This window comes from Penaeus monodon, unplaced genomic scaffold, assembly GCF_015228065.2.
Source record: "Penaeus monodon isolate SGIC_2016 unplaced genomic scaffold, NSTDA_Pmon_1 PmonScaffold_1389, whole genome shotgun sequence".
In the NCBI taxonomy this organism is placed as follows: domain Eukaryota; kingdom Metazoa; phylum Arthropoda; class Malacostraca; order Decapoda; family Penaeidae; genus Penaeus; species Penaeus monodon.
The window spans coordinates 15,001-22,500 of NW_023642921.1; the positions used below are offsets into that span (position 1 = coordinate 15,001).

General features: G+C 37.4%; 3 non-coding genes across 3 annotated transcripts; all 3 read left to right on the forward strand.

Annotated features, from left to right (window-relative positions):
• Positions 1–1,441: 1,441 nt before the first annotated feature.
• On the forward strand, positions 1,442–1,514 carry Trnak-cuu. Its single transcript has one exon. It is a non-coding gene; the product is annotated as a tRNA-Lys (tRNA).
• Positions 1,515–4,608: 3,094 nt separating this feature from the next.
• Trnak-cuu lies at positions 4,609–4,681 on the forward strand. Its single transcript has one exon. It is a non-coding gene; the product is annotated as a tRNA-Lys (tRNA).
• A 2,156-nt stretch (positions 4,682–6,837) lies between these two features.
• Trnak-cuu lies at positions 6,838–6,911 on the forward strand. Its single transcript has one exon. It is a non-coding gene; the product is annotated as a tRNA-Lys (tRNA).
• Positions 6,912–7,500: the final 589 nt, after the last annotated feature.

The following is a 7,500-nucleotide window of genomic DNA, read 5'->3' on the forward strand; positions in this document are numbered from 1 at the left end:
ATTTGACTGTATTGCTAGACAACGTTTATTTTAGCCCGTCAGGTTCAGAAACTGTAAAATATTCGAACACTAAGAGACTTCCCGTGTGAGAGGGTGGCTGCGTTATTTCATTATTACAAGTTTATCTTTTTTTTCTTTATAGATTTTGCGCGCGGGGACAACCGCCGCTGTGGGCCCCGCCCACGCAGCGCTAAGGACTCGGTGACCCCCTCCAGGCCGTGACCTGAGTAATTCAATCCTAAGCAACGTGGCTACAGACAAATCGCATCCATCGTAATGGAAGAGATGAAGAAGGCGGAGCAAGGGGAGATACATAAATAATAGAGAGAATCTCACGCACATCTGCCATGGTGTACCGCTGCAAGATTGCAATGACATCGCAACGGAAATTCTAAGTATGAATTTACATAACACGGTTTTACCAGTGCTTGAACAGGCAACTGTAACAACGGAAACGGCGGTTAGCTCACGACGTTTTCGCACCTTCCTTGTCCGTGAGTCACACTGCACACTTTGCCTTCCGTGAATACCCTATTGAGAGATGCTTTAATCAAGTCGTACGAAATATTGTATTGTCTTACCAGGTAATTCACGAGCTATTAAGTGTGGTGTATGGATCTATTAGTTGTTAAATACACAGATGTAGTTATTTTCTTTGTTTTCCCCTTGATATTTTATATTTGTATTGTTTACATTGTGGTTTATATTGGGAGACCAGTCAACTGTCTCACGGCGTTGCGCGGCCCCTTATTCTTATGTTCTTAGTGTTTATGTTTTTTTTAAAGTATTTTTCAGCTTTTAAATTGTGTGTTGAGTCATTCTATTGTAATTTTGTAGTTTAGCTGTACAGATAAAAAATAACCAAGAAGCAAAGGGAATTGGAGAGAAAAACCTGTCTCCTTTGCATACGGGAACGAAATGAGAGAAAGTTGTGAAATTATGAATAACTGTTTCTAAATCCTTTTTTGTGATGTGATTTTTCCGTATCTTATGTAGAAAATATAAAAGACGGCATTCTGCTTTTCATTACTGCCTTTTCTCATTAGAGGAACGATTGCATAGCTGGAGCAAGTAGCTATATTGCAGATGCACTGCAAGATCGATAATGAAGTAAGGATAGGCGATTTTTGCACCTTAGTAAGGTAAACTGAGCACTCTACTGGCACTTGCAGAAATCAATTTGAAGTACAGTTATATTTAAATATTTTGCCTTGACCGTAAATACTGTTTGTAAACAACGAAATCGTTTCAACAAGTGCACTTTACATTTTAAAATTATAGAGATAATTAGAACAGAATTAAGGTTTTATGAAGATTCACCTGATGAAGGGAAATCGCTTTCGTATGTCTCTCTCGTGTGCACCGTGGTATGGATGGTCAATTGCCATGCCTAAAATCAAGGTGTGTAAAAAGAAGTATGTGTTTCCTTACTTGTATAGAAGCCCGGCTAGCTCAGTCGGTAGAGCACGAGACTCTTAATCTCGGGGTCGTGGGTTCGAGCCCCACGTTGGGCGCTCTCTTTAGTTCTTGGAATTAGTACATGAGGATAAATTCTCCACATAGACTTCTGACTGATTGCTTCTAAAAGCAAGTCAGTAACGTCAATATCCACCGGCCCCCTGAAAAGGAAAGTCAGCCTGTCATTTGCGAGATTTTGGAAGATTCTCTCTTGTTCTCGGTTCGTAAGTATCTTCAGAGAGTCAGGTCAGTTCGTTTTCAGCAAGCATTTGCTTCAGTATTTAGTTGACATGATTCGTTGCTTATGAACATACCATCGCAGTTGATGTTTCTTGATCGTCAAATAATCAACTGGACCTTTATTTAGTTATCCATGCTTATAATTTACATTTCCGGTTGGATGATCTAATCTTCCATATCCAAATATACGCAATTGTCTTTTCTTATGTATCTCGTTGCCTTCCATAATCAAAAACTTTACCCTATTAGCCTTCGCCATGTCCTCTGTCTGTGTAAGTTTCTGAATCTAGCACTCTCTCCATCGCCGCATACTTGCTTCACAATAGCATTAATTCGAAAGCTCACTACTTCCACTCAAGCTCTCTGCTCTACAGACTCTATATACTCTTAAGTACTGCAGTAGCTTCGGGTGCGCACAAGCTCTCTTCAACCTACTCCATAGTTTCTCTCCTGGGCCTGTATTAATTTATCTGATTAAAGGAAAATGTATATAGTGAGCAATCTCAACTCTGAAATCTAATTAAACAGTGCCCTGGCCTATCTCTGTTGAAGTGTATTCTACGATGTTTCACAAATCGCACTTCGTAAATTCATCCCCACAGTTGGTTCAGGAAGTTGTTCTACCACATGTACTGGTTTCAGTGACTCCCTTATTTAGATAATCTTTCCAACCTTCATATACTCACCAAATGTACTCCTTAAACACCTTAATGTAGCACACAAGGAAATGCCTTGATGGTTCTTGTGCTTAAGGTGGATCCTTTTTGAGATGGCACTTACAGCAGACTTTTCATTCCCGGAGTTAAATGCTGTATCGGAAATCTTTACAAAAAAATCAAGGAAGATTGTTTGCTGCTTTTCTACCGGAATCTGTTCTTTTCGGCGGTGTCCTTGTTATCCCCATCTCTGTAATTTCATCTTCTTTGATGCCAGTATTTATCACACCATCTTCATAGTTCAAGTTATAAAGGTAATACCATTTATATATTGTATACAGTATGTGCGCGCTCTTTTGATCTCAAATGACGCCATTTTTTATATTGCTTCACACATTCTTATTCTTATTTCTAGCCCATGTTTGCTATATTCTTGACTTTCCTCATAGTCTCTGTTTGAAGCAGGTATTCTTTTAATCAGTATCTGAATCGCTGCTGTATAACTTTCACCTCCTTTATCGAGTCCTGAGTCCACTACGCAAGCTCCTCTTCTCTGCCTCCTCGACGAATTACGCTCCAACTACACCCTCCTCATTCCACGCCCACATTACGCCTGGTTATTTTGTCCTTCGCTTGTGCAGATCCAGCCGTTTGTTTCCTTCAAAAAAACTTTTTTCTCAGACTCCATGTTTCATCCATAAAAGATGGTATTCATAGTTTCAGTTACCCAGCAAAAGACGATGGCCTCGTCATGATATATCTGTGTTAAATGTAGATGAGAGATTCTGTGTAAAAAAGACAGTTCGTTATAGTGGAATAATTTCTCATGTTCATTATAGTGAGATAATTTCTCACAGTTCAAGCAACATATCATCCACCATTATTTTTATTCATTTATTTTTGTTTTTGCTAAAACCAAAACTGCTGTCTTACTGTAGCCCTATAACACTTATAACATTCGCGTCGGTTCCAAAGGAAGTATGTAAAACCACGTTCAATGCTTCATAAAATTCCTCATTTTTTCCTCTTGTTTGGTTTTCTGTTGTGGAGCTTGCTCGAAGAACCTGTGACGGCTAATATTAATTATAGAGTATTGTTACTAGTACAGTCCGAATGATTTTACACTATCAAATCAGTTTCTTCAGCTTGTAATTTTTGTGGAAAGACTTTCGAGCTTCGTTCCCCCATTTCCAGCTTCCTGATCCAACTTCAGGTTCCACCATAATCTCCACAATTTCCTCCCACTTACCGTCCAAGGGTGCCGCTTTTTAACGTGGAAATAGTGATACAGGGATTGCTCATTTTGGAAGTTCAGTTACTGGCTTAATGGCCGCCAATAATCCGTCCATTTACCTCAACGCGCATTTCTTGAATAATGACTAAATCTTCACTTGCTTCCTAGTTCCATTGTGAAAGGGGACTCTGTTAATTACCTATTAAACAGGTTACTTGATACAGAACCCGAACAGGTCATGGTCCGCGACACGGAAAAAGGCTGAGAATAATTTTTCCATTTATATCTGGGCGTTATAGATTAATATGATTGCAAAACGTAGGTTTTCATAATGAGTACGTATTTATTACATAAAACATTAGATTATACAATTCCTTTAACCAATCACACTGCATAAATTCTTGAAGATACAAACGGAGGAAGCCTCGCCGGCTGCCTTGATTAGAAGTTCGAACACCAATTTGCGGATTCATAAAGTTCAGTGATGAATGGTTCACCGTTCTGTGTGAAGGCGGGGCCTTGTTGATTGTTACACGCTCTCGATTCTCTTTGTCTCTGCCTTGATTAGTTTAGCCAAGCCACGACTTCAAACAAGGCCTCGCACAGGCCTTCATCAGAAAGTTTGTTTAACGCAAGTTGGCGGTCCCGGATTCTATGAGTAACACGCCTTCTCAGGTTCCGAGTGTAAACGTGTGTTGGCAACACTGTTCCCTAGTCCGACGTAGGAATCTGTTGCTAAAGGTGCCAAAGAGACTAATCACCGTCACTAATCTCTATTTAGATATTTTATTGTGGCGCCAGCCATGTTTGCAACTTCAGAAAAATAAGTTTTGATTCTGAAACTTGTGATATTTCTTATCTAAACCAAGTCTCTTGAAGATACCGAAAAACACGGAAAAGGAAAATAGAAGTGTCACTTCATCACGTATACTGTGATATTCAAGACAAATTGTCTTAAAGAGCAAGGCGTCCTCACGGAAATGGTTCATTATGAATAGTCTGGTGGAGCTACATTAGAAAGCCCGGCTAGCTCAGTCGGTAGAGCACGAGACTCTTAATCTCGGGGTCGTGGGTTCGAGCCCCACGTTGGGCGCTCTATTTAATTCGAGAAGCTTGCATTTAATTAATTGTCAGGTAATATGATAACAGAACTCTAAGAGATTTGAAAGAAATACAAATATCATGTCTCCCATATTGTTTACAAATGAATGTTAGGTGCCAGTAGAGTGTATATATATCCTCATGCACCAGTTGAAGGGCTTCCCTTGGACAGCAGAATGATGCCACAGCAGGAAATATTAAGGCGAAAGCACTTTACGCATTATCATTGTGTGGTGGTTACTATATTGTCTTATAATGAAGAAGGTGTATGAGGGAAAAAGCACAGATATGTCAAGTAGAAAAATATTTCTAACGAAGATATAATCGAAACCGATCAAATCTCATTCATACATTTTCTAATTTTGTCAGGATGAATACGGTACATATATGGCATCTTTGAATTTATTTGCAATCGAAGATGACTAGGTGACTGTAGAATGGGGCATCACTTTATATGCTTTGCGTATTATGATATTAATATGTTTTTTCCAAGCACGTTTGGCAGGTGAATCACTAGTCTCGTTTTCGATAACTGATTCTAGAGCCTCCTAAGCATGAAGATGGTCAAATGTATTTTACATGGAAATATTCAAGGCAGGTCACCTTATTTAGGATAATCTAATTTTGATCCAATAAACTAAAACGGCAAATGGATATTTCGTGTTTTTATTATTACCCGAGTCTTATTGAAATAGGACTAGTTCTATAAAAAAAAAGAAATGTAAAAACATTGTCTTGCATGTTTTACAAAGATAAAATCTTCCCTACAACACGTGACTAAAAACTGAAATAACAGAAGTGATTAGTGGAGTCTGCAGGTATTATGTTTGTCATCACGCTACTTATCGTTATATCCCTTTATTCGTCTTATTCATTCTTATCTTATACATACATATAAACATGCATACATACATACATACATACATACGTACGTAAATATATAAATGCATACATGCAAAACATTTTATATATATATATATATAGATATATATATATATATATATATATATATATGATTATTTACACACATATTATATATATAAGTATGTATAATACATATACAATAAAATATATATATATATATATATATATATATATATATATATATTATATATATATTATATATATACACACACATACACAAGTGTGTGTGTGTATGTACGTGTTTGTATAAGATATGTACATATATATTTGTATGTACACACACACACACCACACACACCACACACACACAACACACCACACACCACACACACACACACACACAAACACACACACACACGCACACACAAAAAGACACATGTATATATATATATGTGTGTGTGTGTGTGTCACTCTATTCCTCTCTCTCTCTCTCTCTCTCTCTCTCTCTCTTTCTCTCTCTCTCTCTCTCTCTCGCTCTCTCCTCTCTCTCTCTCTTCTCTCTTCTCTCTCTCTCTTCACTCTCTCTCTCTATAGTCGGATATAAAAGGGCATTATTTTCCTACTGATAAAATGGCATGTGATTCGCAAAGCGTACATAAAAATGCCATTCCTTCCGGTTGATGCCATGTGGCCCAAGCGTGAAATTCTGCCCACGTGGTGCTATACTGGGACAATTTGCCCCGCTCCCCGGCCCTGCCGCGGCAGCTCCACCCTGCGCCCTTTGGGTTCGTGATATCATTAACCTTATACATATATACACGTGTGTGTGTGGGGTGTGTGTGTGTGTGTGTGTGTGTGTGTGTTGTGTGTGGTGTGTGTGTGTGTGTGTGTGTTGTGTGTGTGTGTGTGTGTGTATGTGTGTGTGTGTGTGTGTATGTGTGTGTGTGTGCATATATATGTACGGATATATATGATTGCCAATTAATATTTTCGCACCCACGCGTTGAAAAAATTGTTTGTGTATCCATATGGAAACATTATGAAATAATTGGGCGATTTTTTTTTTTACCATAATGAGGAAAATTACTTAATTTCTGTTTACAATATTTTTTTTCTATAGTAAATCCTCACTTACCCGAACAAGTTTTGATTAAAAGGAAGAGAAAACTAAACATGAATTAATCAGTCGTATGTATATACACCGTAGAATGTGCTTTGCACTACTTACGACAGAGCTCATTTCAAGGAATCGATTACTTAAATGTTCGAGTGGAACGAGTATACGTCCGGCTAGCTCAGTCGGTAGAGCACGGGGACTCTTAATCTCGGGGTCGTGGGTTCGAGCCCCACGATGGGCGCTCTATTAGCCATTGGTGAAAACTAGAGATAAGATATTACATTTCACTTCTAATGCATTGATGCTGAAAGCAAAATGATGTTACAACAGCACTGAACAATCTAGTTCAGTTCCACGGAGCCTCACTGTATAGTAATTTTTAGTTTATATAACAAAAAATAATAACACTTACACACGGACATGCATGCATAAATACATACAACATACATACATACATACATACATACATACATATATATATATATATATATATATATATATATATATATTTTATAAAAATAATATATATAATATATATGTGTGTGTATATTACATATCTATCTATCTATCTATCTATCTATTTATCTATCTATCTATCTATCTATATGTATGCATATATATTTATACATATATCTATATATTATATATATATATATTATTAAAATATAATATATATATATATATATATATACACATATATGTGGGTGTGTGTGTTTTGTGTGTGTGTGTGTGTTGTGTGTGTGTGTGTGTGTGTGTGTGTGTGTGTGTGTGTGTGTGTGTGTATGTTTGTGTGTATATATATGTATATATATGCATATACATATACATGT